This window comes from Rhinopithecus bieti, unplaced genomic scaffold (genome assembly GCF_001698545.2).
Source record: "Rhinopithecus bieti isolate Rb0 unplaced genomic scaffold, ASM169854v2 scaffold_64503, whole genome shotgun sequence".
In the NCBI taxonomy this organism is placed as follows: domain Eukaryota; kingdom Metazoa; phylum Chordata; class Mammalia; order Primates; family Cercopithecidae; genus Rhinopithecus; species Rhinopithecus bieti.
The window spans coordinates 875,016-891,538 of record NW_016825208.1 but is presented as its reverse complement, the minus strand read 5'-3'; the positions used below and the strand labels follow the sequence as shown (position 1 = coordinate 891,538).

The following is a 16,523-nucleotide window of genomic DNA, read 5'->3' as shown; positions in this document are numbered from 1 at the left end:
TTATTTATTTATTTATTTATTTATTTATGAGATGGAGTCTCGCTCTTTCACCAGGCTGGAGTGTAGTGGCGTGATCTCATTTCACGGCAACTTCCACCTCCCGAGTTCAAGTGATTCTCCTGCCTCAGCCTGCAAATAGCTGGGACTACAGGCACGTGCCACCATGCCCAGCTAATATTTCTGTATTTCTTATTAGAGATGGGGTTTCACCATGTTGGCCAGGATGGTCTCTATCTCTTGGCCTCATGATTCGCCCACCTCTGCCTCCCAAAGTGCTGGGATTACAGGTGTGAGCCACCACACCCGGCCCAGCCAGATGCTATTTCTCAAGAGAATGAAAGACCCCGAAGGCATTTCAGAAATCTTTGAAGCTGCCTCTCCTATCACAGGGCCAGAGGACTAGGAGGCGAGAATGGTTTGAGGGGACAGGCTCCCTCCAGGAGCTCACTGCCCAGGACCGCCTCGGGATGCTGCTCCCTACACCCCAGAACAGTACTCACTCAGTGGCCACCCCAGCAGTGGCTCTAGCTGTGGCTTATGCCACAGCTCCAGAAGGTACAAATCATAGACCTCAGTGGTGTGCAGGGTATGCTAACTCTGCAGCTTGCAGAAAGTAAGAGCTGTGGCAGCTTCCTCCACCCAGATTTCAAAGATGTCATTGAAGTCCTAGAAGACCAGGCAGAGACTTGTTGCAGAGGTGAAGGCACCACAGAGAGCCTCCACTAAAGTGATGCTGAGTAGAAATGTGAGGTGGAACTGCCACAGAGAGACCCCAACAGGAAAATGTCTAGTGGAGCCGTGGAAGCCAGGCCACTGGAGAGAGTGCCTGTGTAGTGGTGAGAGCAGAACGTGATTGCCACCAGGACCCAACCATCAGCAGGACCCCAGAACTGGAGTCAGTAGCAGCATGCAATGTCCACTTGGGAAAGCTTCAGGCATCAGCCTCCAACCCATACTAGCAGTCACATGGGCTGCACCAAGCAAAGCCACAGACACAGGACTACCTGAGGCCTTGGGACCCAGCACCTGCTCCAGTGTGTCTGGAAGGAAGCAAATGGAGTCCAAAGAAATCATAATCCACTTCCCATGAACACTGTTTCTCTCCCATGACCCTTTAACAGAATCCTTTTCATTGTCCTCACACTCCCCAGATGAGCTGTGGCAAACTTCGAAGTACAATTAAAGCTGCATTTGAGCATCGACACTTGCAACCACAAGCAAGCGCCACCACGCCCAGCTAATTTTTTGAAATTTTTTGTAGAGACGAGGTCTCGCTATGTTGCCCAGGCTGGTCTTAAACTCCTGGCCTCAATCCACCCAACTTGTCCTCCCAGAGTGTTGGGATTACAGGCATGAGTCACCGCGCCCAGCCAGGATGTAGGATTCTTACTCCAAATGCATGGCTCTTGTGGAGTTGGGGGACAAGGGTAGTAGTTTATCTTTTCCCTTCAGTTGAATGAACAGAGGTAAGTGAGTTTGAATGAAAAAGAGAAATTGCCTTCAGTTTAGTAGTTATGCTGCATATCGGTAGTATCAGTACTGCTATTGATAGACTCGGTATTGAAAATTAGGCTCAGTAGTGACAGGCTACAATCCTCAGCTAGGTGTTACAAAGTGCTTAGCACAAAGAAGGGGTTTACCAGCACTCTCTGGGCTAGTTATTTCACACTCAGAAAACAGGATGTGAGTGGATATGTTTTCATTGTCAAAATCAGCTCTGTCCAATAAAAACAGAATGAAAGCCACATGTGTAATTTAAATGTTTCCTGTAGCCATGTTAACAAATTTTTTAAAACAACTGAAAAAATTTCATAATATATTTTATTTAACCCAATATAGCTAATATATTAGCATTGCTACATGTACAATATAAAAAGTATTCATTAGATTTTTTACATTCTTTTTTCATACTAAATCTTTGAAACTTGAAGTGTATTTTATATTCCATTGCCATAGCCAAATAAGTCTCATTTTCCTCACCTTGAAATGGGAGGAAAATTGTACCTACTCACAGGATTGCTGTGAGGACTGAGACCTGTAAACATCTATTCCACGCTCCCTGGGTGTCAGATGCTATACGAAATGCTTTGTGTGCACTTAATCCTCACATTCTTCCTGTGAAGTAGGAAAAGTTATCGCCACACTCTACAGGTGAGGAAACTGATGGCTAGAGAAGATTAAAGAATTTCCTCAAGAGTACACAATTACTAAGAAGCTAAGCTGGGATCTGGACCCAGACAGCTTGACTCCAAAGTTGGAAGTTTTATCCACTCTGTTAGAAAAGCAAAGGAAATATGCAGTCTATTCAGGAAAGAATGCATGAGTTTGTTCATAAAGCATAACAGTGGGTGTGGGTAACTGGTGAAGACTGCTCGAGGTAGCCACTAAGTACAAATTCCTGTGAAAATACGTAAGAGATTGGCCACTAGGTTCCACAACAAAGTGCATGTGTGTGTTGGCATGCGTGTGTGCGTGTGTGTGTGCACATGCATGTGTGTGTGTGGGCGTGACTGTGTGTGTGTGCACATGGGTGTGTATGTGTGCTGGTGTGGAGAAAACCTGATTAATAATGTCCAAGCCACTCTCCAAGACCTCTTCCACTCAGACTGGGGTCCCAGGAGCAGATGGTGGGCAAAGGGCAGGAAAAATCTGTCCCTCAAGCTGCAAACAGGAGCCATAAAATAGCCAAAAGGCAGTGTTTGGGGTGAAACTGAACTTACAAGGCAAAGAGGAGAGACTGGGAGAGGGCTGAGAGAGGTGCGAGGTTGTCATGCAAAGCAGGTCCCTTGGGGTCACCACCTGTGGTTCACCCGGGCTCAGGGTAAAAGCCAGAATATCACATTCTATGGCTTAAGTAACAGGCTTTTGAGGAAACTTTCAAATCAGTGTCAATAAGTAAAGAGAAAGCATGAGTCCGATTCCTTCTATTTTTCCATAGAAGAGCAAACCAGGCACAGTACTGGACATGCAGGTGGAGAGGAGGTATGTGGCAGTGTGTTATTGCTCTCCATTATGAATCAAGCATGAGTGCAGCCTTATGAATGAATAGACACACAAACAGCTTAGGCACCTAGCACTCTTGATTAGAGTGTCCGTTATTGACAGGGTGTGGTACCCTGACTTTAAGGTGGTCTCCAATGATCCCCCATCCTAGCATTCAAGCTTTTGTGGAATCCTTCCCACTTTGAGTTTGGTATGGATCTAGTCACTTAATTCTAACCAATGGAATATGACAAAGGTGAAAGTCTATCATATCCATGAGTAGGCAAAAAGAGTTTTTGGCTTTTATCTTGCTAACAGACTCTCTCATTTACTGACTCATGTTAAAGAGGTCCATGTGGTAAGGAACTGAGAGCGCTCTCAACTCAACATTCAAGAGAAACCAAAGCCTTCAGTCCTACCACTCTTCATGTTTCCTACCAACCACTAAGTTAGTGAGCTTGGAAGCGCATCCTTTCCTAGGTGAGTCTTCAGAGAAGACCCCAGCTATGATTGCAGCCTTGAGAGGCCGTGAAGAGAGGACCCAGCTATGCTGTATTGAATTGCTGTCCTTCAAATATTATGAGATAATAAAGATGTGTTGTTTTAAGCCAGTTGCTTTGGGGTAATTTTTAAGTTGTAATGATAATGAATACACAGGAGATGTTTGAAAATACCAGCTATCCAGGAACTGGAGACCTAAGGGCCCATGGAAAGTCTCAAGCTCCTCTGTCAGTTGTGAGAAAAACACCACTGGATCCACTGGATTCTAACTTTTGGAAACCCCACTCACTGGAAGAAGAGGGAGCCCCAGGTTTGAATGAGTTCATTTTTCGGGCAACCCAGAATGAGCTCCCAGAATCATTTCCAGACAGTGTTGCTCCTGACATCACAAATATAGTAGAATAACACCAAACTGAGTAAATAGGACAGTAGACCGCAGACCCCCTCGTGTGCCAATGATCTTTATAGAGACTTGAAACCTCACTATACAGAGAGTTGATAAAGGCACCAAATAAACTAGACAGAGAAAGGAGACTCGAGTTGAGAACATGTCTGTATCTCAACTAAGAAATGTTTTTGTGACCACAAAGGGGAGGAAACAGGAAGATGTGGTCAATTGTGGCAGAAGTTAAGGCTAAAAAAAAGAGAGAACCAGTGAATTTAAAGATACTAAACAGACATAATGACAAAAATTAATAAATGCATCTCTTTGGATTGTGATTTAAACACATCCATTTTTAGAAATGGTCATTTATTGTAATTATGAAGTTCATAAAGTTCTCTTAGAGCCACATCTAAAAATATTTACTGATGAAGTATGTCTGAAATGTTCTTCAAAATATCCAGCATGTATTGGGGGTGGGAACTAGGTGAAGGTATAAATGATGCAAGATTTGCTATGAGTTGATGATTATTGAAGGTAATTCATGGTTGATACATATATGATGGTTCATTGTACTATTTTCTGTACTTATGTCATACTTGAAGCCTCAATAATAATATTTTTCCAAAGAAAGATGCTGAAAGCCAAGATCCTTGAAAATCATGTACCTTCTTCCAGGGGCAAGCTCTGTGAGGAAATATGATGGGATCATTCCTGAGGAGGTCTACTAAGGAGGTCTACTGAGATGAGGGGAACCTCCGCTAAGGGCCCCAGAGGTATAATTTGCCCACCTGATTGGACAGTTTCATTCCTCTTGTACCCTGATGGCATTTTCACAACTGTGTGCTCAGAAAAGCATCCTTGCAGGAGGAAGGTTCAGTCACATGGAGGGAGAAGGGAGAAATAATAGACAAGGAGAGCAGTAACTCCCATGTAAGATTTCGCAGCAACCTCTGAGAAAGAAGGTCAGGAACGAAAGGTCAACCTGGGCCTTCCCCCGCGCTCTCCAGCCTTGGTTCCCTGATTAGTGCTCCAAGCTGCAGGGCCTGGCACTAAGTCTTCTCTTTGGAGCTGATTATGGCAATGTACCACAGTGTACTATTGCTCAGACTAAAAGTGATTTCTTATGTTTTTTAATTCCCCTTGAAAATATCTTGTGACAAAAAAAAAAGGTCTCTGGGTATACAGCAAATAGATTGATAGATTGTGTCATAACTGTAACTAATGTGAACTTCCACTAAAAATCCAAGATACAAATGTATTCACAACTTTATTTTTCCAGTGATTCATTCTAATGCCTCTTGAGGCTTCCTGTGAAATGTCTAAGCACCCTACAGCCAAAGGGGATACTCACAGTCTCCTTCAGTCCTAAGAACCGAAAAGAAGAAAGGAAGCTGTTGCCCTTCTCTGCTATAGGTGTTGCTGTTGAAAACTCATCCCACACAACTGATGTTGATAATTTTTCACTGCCTTAGTCACCTAAACAGGCCTTGCTGATCCACATTCCTGTCCAGATTACTACGATTCTCTAAGGGAGGGACGATTCTTGCAACTGAGTGATGGAAACACTTTGCTATTCTTTCTAATTTTTTATGTTTAAAGTTTTCCATAATAAAAAGTTAAAAACCAAAAATTAAAAGAATCTGACAGGCTGGGCACAGTGGCTCACGTCTATAATTCCAGCATTTTGGGAGGCCAAGGCAGATAGATCACTTGAGCCTTGGCATTCAAGACCAGCCTGGGCAACATGGAGAAACCCCATCTTCACAAAAAACAAATACAGAAATTAGCCGAGTATGGTGGCAGGCTCCTGTAGTCCCAGCTACTCAGGGGGCTGAGGCAGGAGGATCACTTGAGCCCAGGAGGCAGTGGTTGCATTGAGCTGAGATGGCGCCACTGCACTCCAGCCTGGGCAACAGAGTGAGACCCTATCTCAAAACAAAATGAAAACCAAACACAAACCACTAAAATTCCATAAAATAAAGAAAGTAGGAAAAAATGTATAGGACCCGGTCAGAGTCCACAGGAGATGTGGCTAAAGGAAAAATTTTGGGTTGGGTGAACTCTCCCGTGGGCTCTCGACCACAATATCCCAAGGATCTCAGGGATCAGTGCCCTGCATATTTACCTGCAGCCTGAGAGTAGCTCCCTCCTTTTCCACCTGTTGGAAGAAAATGTCCTGTGAGAGGCCAGGGAAGAGGCAGGGCCATGATGTCCTAGGCCATGAGTCCTAGACTTGGATCCCAGAGAACTTTGCAGAACTGTGACTGCAGACCCAGGGTAATGTCAGGAAACATCAAGAAAGGTGATGTGGGTCCTGGACCAACTGCCTTCCTGAGGTCTGTCCTCAGCAGGAACCTTTCTCTAACTTGTGACTGCTGGGATCAGGTCACCATCACTACAATCATCAAGGTAATAAATTTGTCCTTCATTTTCACAGGTGGTTTACAAAAGAGTAAATGCTGGCACACTGGGTCCCAGACTGGTACTTCCAAGTTACGAGGTAGGGCACACCTCCACCTGGCGCTGTTAGAAGGAGTAAATGTGGTTTTTCCATTTTTGTGTGTTTTGCTTGTTTATTTGTTTGTTGAGACAAAGTTTCACTCTTGTTGCCCAGGCTGGAGTACAGTGGTGTAATCTCAGCTCACTGCAACCTCTGCCTCCCAGGTTCAAGCGATTCTCCTGCCTCAGCTCCCTGAGTAGCTCAGATTACGGATGCCTGCCACCATGCCTAGCTAATTTTTGTATTTTTAGTAGAGATGAGGTTTCACCATGTTGGCCAGGCGCGTCTGGAACTCCTGACCTCAGGTGATCCAAAGTGCCTCCCAAAGTGCTGGGATTACAGATGTGAGCCACCGCGTCCGGCCGGATTAAATGTGTTTTAATGCATCAAAAGCACCTAGAACAGTGCCTGAGACATAGTAAGTTCTAGAGCTTCTATTAAATAAATAAAATATATACAAAAGTGATGCTAAATTAAAGGTCCTGATCCTTTGAAACACCCAACATGTTTAGAATTGTGTTCAACTTCCACTTACACACTCACAGTGAAATGTTTCTGGATAACGGAATGATCTGTGTGAGGTGTCCATCTTTTACATTAAACTTGGTACAGCATACAACGATATTCTCTTATAATAAATAATTTACCAAGCTAACACAAGCTTGCTTTTTTGAATTCTTTTTTTCCACACAGCATAGAATTACACTGCTATATTGTTTAATTCCAGATAATTTGAAAATATTTACACTGTAGTGCCCAAATATGATAATTATGATATATATTTATGTGGTATTAATATAAATGATATGGTGAGGGATCCTGGGATAGGTAGTTTATTATCTTCTACAACGCTCATAAGCAGCCCTTGGATGTAGTATCATAGCTCATTCGTGTCGCTAATTATTTTAATCATAAACTAATAGAGTACCCACGCGGCAGGCATAAGAGTAAGAAAGCTGGGAGAGTAAGCATCATAAGACCTCTATAACATATTCTTAATTATAAAAATTGGGTAAAATATTTGCAAATTAAAATTATACTTAGAATAAATTTCTCACTTTACATCTTGAAATATGCTAGTAGTTACAGTGTTTTTTCCTTGATGTATGTTTTATTTTATCATTGGAAGTAAAGGGAAAAGAAGTGAAACTTCGTAAGTGAAAACAGGCGCCTGTCAGCCCGGATACCTGTATTTTCAAAACCCTTTACTCAGGTGTGAGTCTTCTGACTTCCTGGATTCTCCACACTCCAACACCAAGTTCCCTCTCCTATGATGAACTGGGGTCAGGAGAGGAGACGGACAGATGGGCCCATGCTGAAGGGCAATCAGTCACCTGTGCCTGCAGACAAGAAACCGCAGCCAAACCTGACCGGACCTCATGCGGAAATGAGTTTCCACGGATGGCCCCCAGCTCAGGGTTTCCACCCCAACTCGAGATCCCTAAATACCAAGGGCTCTGCCCAGTGTGGTTTGATCATGCCCCTCCTTCCCCACACTGTGGCTTTCCCTCCCAACTCCACACCCCTGGATGCTGGTACCAGGCTGGTACCAGGTGTTCATCGTGGACACCGCTCCCTCAGACATGGGAACACTTTTGATCCAGCCGCTTTGACAACCTCGTCCAGTCTCTTCTGGAGAGAGCCACCGAGCCCTTTACTGAGGAGCTGGTGCTGACAGGGAACAGGGTTGCGATCTCGGATGGGGTTGGGGATGGACACCAAAGTCGTCTTCTAACCACCAAGTGGGCTCTAACCACGGAATTCGTCTCTAACCACTGACTCCTCCAGAAGAGGAAGAAAGAAGCCTCTCTACACTAAGCTGAAACACTTAACACACTAAGTGTTACATTAAGTACACTAAACATCACACATCCGGGCCTATCATGGGGAGGGCGGAGGGGGGAGGGATTGCATTGGGAGTTATACCTGATATAAATGACGAATTGATGGGTGCTGACGAGTTGATGGGTGCAGCACACCAACATGGCACAAGTATACATATGTAACAAACCTGCATGTTATGCACATGTACCATAGAACTTAAAGTATAAAAAAAAAAAGATTTATTACATTTTGTTGCAAAATAAATGATGCTAAATGTGGATTGCCACAAAGATGAAGCCTACTGGTAAAAGGTATGTTTCTTTTCCATGTAATTTTCAATCACCGAGGTGAAATTTTATTACATTCATACTGACAGGAATTTTTTGAACTTTAGCAGTTTTCCTACATAATTAAAACTGAGTAACCACAAAGTGACATTTCCTAGGAAATAAAAGTGTTTCTAAAACTTAAAAAAAACAAACAAACAAAAAACTTAGTACTAAGTGGTACACGAAGCTGAAACAGCAAACTGCAGCCATGGCACAGGAAGCTCAACTTAAATAGTGCGGAGCTGCCACTTGGTTTCAGCGGCTTGTAGTCGAGGCGGCAGCGCGAGGCTTTAGCGGCTGCAAGATCCAAGCGCACTCCCTCCCAGCGGTGGCCCTGGGCTCAGGGAACCAGGGCTGCCTCTCTCCGAGGAAGAACCAGGGCTGCTTCTCTCCGAGCTTCTCTCTTCGAGGCTCGCCGCCTGAGAAACCCTCCGCTCCGAATCCGGGCTGGCCTCTCCGGGAAGCCTTGAAACTCAACTCCCGGGTGGGCCAGGAAGGCTGTCCAAGTTGGGCAGCGCCGGGCCGGGACCTCCCTCAGAGCCAAGTTGCTCGCAGCCCTCCAAGGCCCAGCCGAGCCTGGAGGAGAGACCAGGTCTACGCGGGTGGGGCCCTTGCTGACTGGCGACCCCATGAGCCCCCACCCTCCAGTTGGGGGCGGGATAGCCCAATCGGATGCTGGGGGTGGGGGTCCGTTTGGAAACCACTCTCTGCTTTGAGGACACGCGGGGAGCTTCCCTGGGAGGAGGAGGCTCCGAAGGAAGAGTGGATGAACACTGGGCAGGCCAAGACCATTCTGCCCCAAGAAAACCTGGAGGTGAGGATGCCTTTGGAGAGAATCATAAAATGAAAAAGTCAAGTTGGATTGTGCCATCCCCTAAAATGTCCAGCTTGTCAGTTAAACTTTCCCCAGGAGGATGGTGCCTGAACTAGAACGGGCCTCCTAAGATCTTATCTAGCTCCTCTCCTCTAAAAGCAAGTCTCTCCTCCTCTTGAAAAATAGCAAACACCCAGCAGAGGATCCCAGCTCCCAAGCCACTAATTGAGCTGCCAGTGTCTTGCCACTCTGATTGATGAAACACTGCCCAGGAGTTTATAACAGCTGGAGAGGGTCTTAAAGTTAGAGCCAGGAAAGATGTCCTGGGGAAAGGTGAGTGAGTACAGAGAGACACCGGAAGTTGGGTTGTTCCCTGGGGCGGACAGGCATGCAGGCTGTCCAGCAGGTCCCCACCAGACAGAGTCAGGAGGTGAAAAGATTTGTCCTGCGGAGGATGAAGAGGCATCAGAGGGGAAAGGCATATTTGGGGTCACCTGGATTCTGCCGAACCAGAGAGGGAAGTGGAGATAGGAAGACACCCCAGACTACAGAGTAAAAAGAGATCATGTGTTTTAGTCACTCAAGGTTTTCTCAGTCATGACAGGAGCCCAAGAGGTAGCTTCCCTGTAGTTTGTGGTGGGAAGAATGACAAGATGGGAAGAATATTACCATGGAAAGGGGTCAGTGGTTGGGAATGAGGAGACAGGAAGGGAGTAAAGAAAGAACTAGGGGCTGGGTGATGGCACCAGTCTCAGAACCAGGTGCTGGGTTCTGCTTTATCAGGTTATAATCATGTTAGTGAGAGACTCCAGCAAGTGGGGAAATGGAAGCTGTGAAACCAGCCAAATGTGGGCTCGTGATGGTATTCCCTGGCCCCATTCCTCTGCCACACTTGCTAGGAAGGAATCCGGAATCCTGAATCCTGGGATCCCTCTGTGTGCTGACACCAACCTGCCCTCCCTCCTCTTCTCCTCTCACCCTTTCCCTCCCTCCTCTGTTCTCCTGGCCTGGAGCCCCACTCACAATGCCTCTCCCTTCTCTTCCCCTCTGATAGCTTAGAAAGAACCAGATGCAGGCTGAGGTCAGGTATTTTAATAATTTACTCAGTACTCTCTGAAAGTGTATTTGAGGACAATGACATTGTCCTTGGTCTCAAAGCGTTTTCCCCACATCTGATCCTCAGCTATGAGAAGGCCATCAGATTGACTCAATGCCTGGGGAAGGAAACTTTAGCCCAGAGCCTTAAGGACGCTTGCCTGAGTTCATCCAACCCTTCAGCTGAACCTCCAGAACAACATCTTGCAAGAGCCCTAACAGTAGAAAGCCCAACTTTTAGCCCAAAACAGTAGACTCCAGCACCCGGTGTTTTATTCTGCTGCCTGCTGGGGAAATTGGATAGGAATGATTTAGATATTTTGTGCATCAAAGGGGCCACCTACGCCCTTGGATGAGCTTCTCCTGTGGCCCCAGTTGCTTCGGCCAAAGATGACCTCATCTCTACAATCCATCTCTGTAAAATGGGAAGAAATTCAAACATGCAATACATCAAGCATTGAATCCTTTTTCAGGAAATTTTGGGATATGTTCCAGAAAGGAAGACCTATACCCAAAGAGGAAGATTTTGGATCTGGGGAACTGGGGCACCGGTAAGAGGGGATGAAACTCACCCGAGAAGCAGGTGGGGGTAGGAGAAGACTTGACAAGGCAGCAGGCCCAGAAAGTGACAAGCAGGCCCGGGTGGGTGGGAAGGCAGAGAGAGTCTTCCCCAAGAAAATGACCTTGACAAAAACCTCCATGAGTTTGAAGATACCGAGAAGAGATTTACTCAACTAGGGTAGACTTTGGGGATACATTTATTAAAGTAGAAGAACATGGTAAGTAAGAAAATGAAAACACCGGGTAATTATTATTATTATTATTTTTTTTTTTTTGAGGCGGAGTCTCGCTCTGTCGCCCGGACTGGAGTGCAGTGGCCAGATCTCAGCTCACTGCAAGCTCCGCCTCCCGGGTTTACGCCATTCTCCTGCCTCAGCCTCCCGAGTAGCTGGGACTACAGGCGCCCGCCACCTCGCCCGGCTAGTTTTGTATTTTAGTAGAGACGGGGTTTCACCGTGTTAGCCAGGATGGTCTCAATCTCCTGACCTCGTGATCCGCCCATCTCGGCCTCCCAAAGTGCTGGGATTACAGGCTTGAGCCACCGCGCCCGGCCAACACCGGGTAATTATTAAATCCCTGGAAAACATCTGTATGTGTGCATGGAAAAGACAAGTGAAGGGAGTTTAACACGCGGCTCAGGTTTGGCTAATATTCACATGCATAAATAATTGTATCTGTGACTCCCAATCAAGTCAAAATTACCATATATTCACTGGGAGGATGAAATTGTATATGTCAATTGAAATTGTCCTTTGATCTCCTCATTCCTTCATCCCTATTGTAATGAAAAAAAGTAGTCCTCCCTCAGTGGTTTTCCCTTGGCAAACACTGAAGGTACTGTACATTGCAGTTTGGAGGCCCCAGGCCCAACTGCAGACATCTGCTGAGGAACCAAAAGCTCAACATCTGTAAAGCTGCCCACTTGGCTTCTGCAGTTGAAGAGCGGGTAACAATTTAGCAGACCCAGGATCTGAGGGCCTGTCTAACAGCATTTGGACCTGGGCTCAGGGAACCAGGGCTCCTTCTCTCTCAGGCTGAGTGGGGCTTGCAGCATGGGCAACACTTCCACTTCAAATTCACGCTGGCCTCTCCAGGGAGCCTTGGAACAGCGAGACCAGGTGGACAAGGAGAGACGTCAGAGTTGGGCTGGGTGGGCTGGGATCTCCTGCAGGGCCCAGCTGCTTGTGGCTCATGGAAGCAGAGGAGAACCTAAAGAAAGACGCAGTCGGTGTCCAGGTGTGAAGGGCGGTGCAGCTCCCAGGGGCCTGGAGACCTCATCACTCTCACGCTTTGCCTGGGGACCAGGTACAATCGGGTGCCTAGGGTACTGGATCCACATTCCAAGGGTTTGAGAACCAGTCTGTCTTCCAGGACAAACACTGGGCTTCCCTGAGAAAAGCCTGTGAAGCCTCCAACACTGTGAAGGAGAAGTGGGAGACCTGTGGCCTCTGGTCAGCCCCGCATCAAGGCCAGGCTTCCCTATTTCTATTTCTGGTCTCCAGGTTTGTCACAACAGTGAACTTGAAAGGACTTTCATTCTGCTGCTCTGTCCAGTCCCCTCCTTCCCCTTTGGTGATCAAGGGAGCAGACCTCACTGGTGGCTTCAGGGTGTGGGTGTCAGTGTGGGCCACAAGAAAGAAGTGGGAAACCTCTCTTGGTTGGCCCTGGGGTTTGGATCTCCGATCCTGTGGGCAAGCTCTGAAGAACACTCTATTACCCAGATGAAAAAAGGCAAGGTCAGGCCACCCCCATGCCCAAGGAAAGAAGCCTGGGGGTGACAGTGTCTTTGGAATGGTTTTTTTATTTGTGTGTGTGTGTGTGTGTGTGTGTGTGTGTGTGTGTGTGTTGGTTTGGTTTGGTTTTTTTGAGACGGAGTTTCGCTCTTGTTGCCCAGGCTGGAGTGCAATGGCATGATCTCAGCTCACTGCAACCTCCGCCTCCTGGATTCAAGTGATTCTCCTGCCTCAGCCTCCTGAGTAGCTGGGGTTACAGGCGCATGCTACCAGCTAATTTTTGTATTTTTATTAGAGACAGGGTTTCATAATAGTCAGGCTGATCTCGGACTCCTGACCTCAGGTGATCTGCCCACCTTGGCCCTCCCAAAGTGCTAGGATTACAGGCATGAGCCAACGTGCTTAGCCAAGAAGGTTTTTTTTTTTAAGTTGAAGGTGGTTTTTGCTTTCTTCTATTGAATGCAATTGGTATATTAACTATTTCCAGGGGGCACAGTGCTTAGACTATACCTGGTCTCCTGGGTTCCCATCAAGGGCCTTCAACATAAAGCATTAATCATAAAAATGATTAGGATATGGATATGTTTGGGGGCCATTATTTAGCTATCACACTAGCCTTGTGGGCTAGCATTCTCCTAGCAAAAAAAAATTGCTCTCCTAGAAGTACATCCAGGGCTGGGCGCGGTGGCTCATGCCTGTAATCCCAGTACTTTGGGAGGCCGAGGCAGGCAGATCACAAGGGCAGGAGGTTGAGACCATCCTGGCTAACACAGTGAAACCCTGTCTCTACTAAAATTACAAAAAGTTAGCCAGGTGTGGTGGCGGGCACCTGTAGTCCCGGCTACTCGGGAGGCTGAGGTAGGAGAATGGCGTGAACCCGGGAGGCCGAGCTTGCAGTGAGCCGAGATCGCGCCACTGCACTCCAGCCTGGGGGAAGAAAAAAGAAAAAAAGAAAGAAAAAAAGTACATCTAATGTTTGCTAAGGGGAAACCACTGAGGGATGACTAAATTTTGTCATTACAATAGGGATGCAGGGCTGAGGAGGTCAAAGGAAAGCAAAGACATGGAATGAAACTTCAGTGGTCTTTGAGAGTTTATGAGTCTGTGCATGGCAGAAGAGAAGAAAGATATTCCAGGTGAAAGGAAAAAGCTGAGTAATGGCCCAGGTGCCAGAAAGCATATAATGTGCTTTGAGGACAGATTAATTAACAGAATAGAACACTTGCCTGTGGAGTTGAAGGTGCATTTGGAACCTAAGGCAGCTTTATGTATGTATTTATTTATTTAGAGACAGGGTCTCCCTCTGTCACCCAGGCTGGAGTGCAGTGACATGATCATAGCTCACTGCAGCCCGGACCTACTGGGCCTAAGTGATCCTCCCACCTCAGCCTGCTGAGTATTTGTGACTACAGACATGCGCCACCAAGAACAGCTTGTTTATTTATTTATTTATTTTTATTGCAGAGGTGAGGAGTTACTATTTTTCATTTTTTGGGGGTGTGGGAGTTGGGGAGAATCTCACTATGTTGCCCAGGCTGATCTCGAATCAAAGTCTCAGCTGGGATTACAAGCCTGAGCCATCTTACCAGGCCCTAAGGTACCTTTTAAAGGACCTAAGGAAGGAATCTGGTTTTAACCATTAAACAATGCAGTGGATTATGACTGAATGCCTCTAAGTCAGAATCCCACCAAGGCAGAATGAAGCCACAGCAGGGAGCCTTGGTTGGACTTGGATAGCCAGTCCCCATCTGCATGATTGTGCAGGAGCCAATTCGGTGCAAAAACCCCTCATCCTGAGACACAAGGCTGGACCAGAAAGGTGGCCTCTCGCTTGCCCATCGGGCAGTTTGCACCTTGGTGGAGAAACCTGGTCCTGAACCTTTGTAGAGGACCTGCTTCTGGGTCGGGGCTCTCAGGAAGTGGAGCAGCTCCCTTGCTGCAGTCTATGGAAAGTCAGCCCTCTGCACCAGGGATTGTCCGACTGCGCCTGTCCATTCCATCATTCCTCCACTCCGGAGCAAGCTTCTCCCATCGCCCCCTCCCTGCTCGGCCTGGAGCAGGTGTCAGGCCTCCCGTGCGCTCACACACTTGCCCGACCATGCTGTCAGGAGGCGCCCCTTTTGGCCCATGGGCTGCTTGAGGGGACAAGGGATGTATTTGGTAGAAACATTTCTCTCTTGGGAATTTTACCAAGCCCAAGTTGCAGTGATAGAGAACAATTTTTAAAGAAAGTCGTAGGTGTGCACTATGCACAATAGCCAAGATTTGGAAGCAATACAAGTGTCCATCAATAGACAAATGGATAAAGAAAATGTGGTACATATGTACAATGGAATATTATTCAGCCATGAAAAAGAATGAGGTCCTATCATTTGCAACAACGTGGATGGAACTGGAGGTTTTTATGTTAAGTGAAATGAGCCAGACACAGAAAGACAAACTTCACATGTTCTCACTTATTTGTGAGGCTAAAAATTAAAACAATTGAACTCATGGAGATGGAGAGTAGAAAGATTTTCTATTTTCTCTATTGCTACCTGCTTTCTCTATTTATTTGATTTCTTTTCTCATATTTATGATTCCCTTCCTTTGCTTACTTTGAGTTTGTTTTTGCTCTTCTGTTTCTAGTTTCCTAGAGTGGAAGTGATATTAGGTCTTTCTTCCCTTCCAATGTAGGCACTTAAAGTTTCACGTTTGCCTCAGAGCACTGCTTCAACTGTACTCCACACATTTGGATATGTTGTTTTTGTGATTATTCAATTCAAAATATTTTCTTAATCCCTGGTGATTTTGTCTTTGGCCATTCATTTACATAGAAATATGTTGTTTCATTCCACATATTTGGAGTTTCCAAAATATATTATTGGTATTAGTTTCTAATTTAATATTATCAACGTCAGAGAACACACTCTGATGACTGTTATCTGACCCAGCATCTGCAAGGGTTTAAAAACAAGACCATGAGTAGATCATACTATCATAAAATAGAATCTGTTTCTTGTGATTCAACATGAGAGATCCCACCTCACCCCCCAAAATAGGTACTGAACAAAGGTTCCTATCCCCAGAACCCCCCTCCTCCATCTTTAGATTCATCCCTGAGATTGCAGAATGCTTCTGGCTGAATGCAAAGCCCCATCTTTATGATTCCCCTCCTCCTTCCTCCACCTCTCCAAGATCCAGGCTTCTTCCTCATGCCTCAGACTCCAGGGCCTGTTCCAGGGTCAGGATCATCAGTTCCCTTTTTCAGAGAGGAACTCTTAATGAAGCTGACCCAATTTCCTCTGGAGATCACTGGAGGCACCCTCTAAGCCTCTCCCTTCAGTGAAGAGAAATTCCAGTGGAATCCCAGAGACTCTTGGCAAACCCACTGCAGACTATCCTGCTGAACCCATCTCCACACTCGCCACTGCAAGGAAACTTCAAACTGAGTTCTACTAAAAAGCAGTTTCGGCTCTTACACTTCCTCTTTAGTGTTCTTCTAGCTTACTAGGCAAGTAACCACACTGTGCCTCCATTAATTAATAAATCCCCAAAGCACTGGTGTTATGAACAGTGTATTGATCAAGGCTCTCCACAGAAGCAGAATGAATAGGAGACATATATCTCCAATTGATCTGATGAGGCCCACTCACATTATGGAGGGCAATGTACATTAGTCAATTCCACTGATTTAAATGTAAATCATTTTTCGAACACACTCACGGGAATATCTAGAATAACGTTTGGCCAAATATCTGGGCTCCTTTGTGACCCAGTCACGTTGAGAAATCAAATTAATCATCACAAGGAACAAATC

At 46.0% G+C, this 16,523-nt stretch overlaps 1 pseudogene; it reads left to right on the top strand.

Annotated features, from left to right (window-relative positions):
• The window catches only part of LOC108522547 (popy class I histocompatibility antigen, alpha chain E-like), a 6,898-nt pseudogene extending 5,715 nt beyond the window's left edge, over nucleotides 1-1,183 (top strand).
• Nucleotides 1,184-16,523: the final 15,340 nt, after the last annotated feature.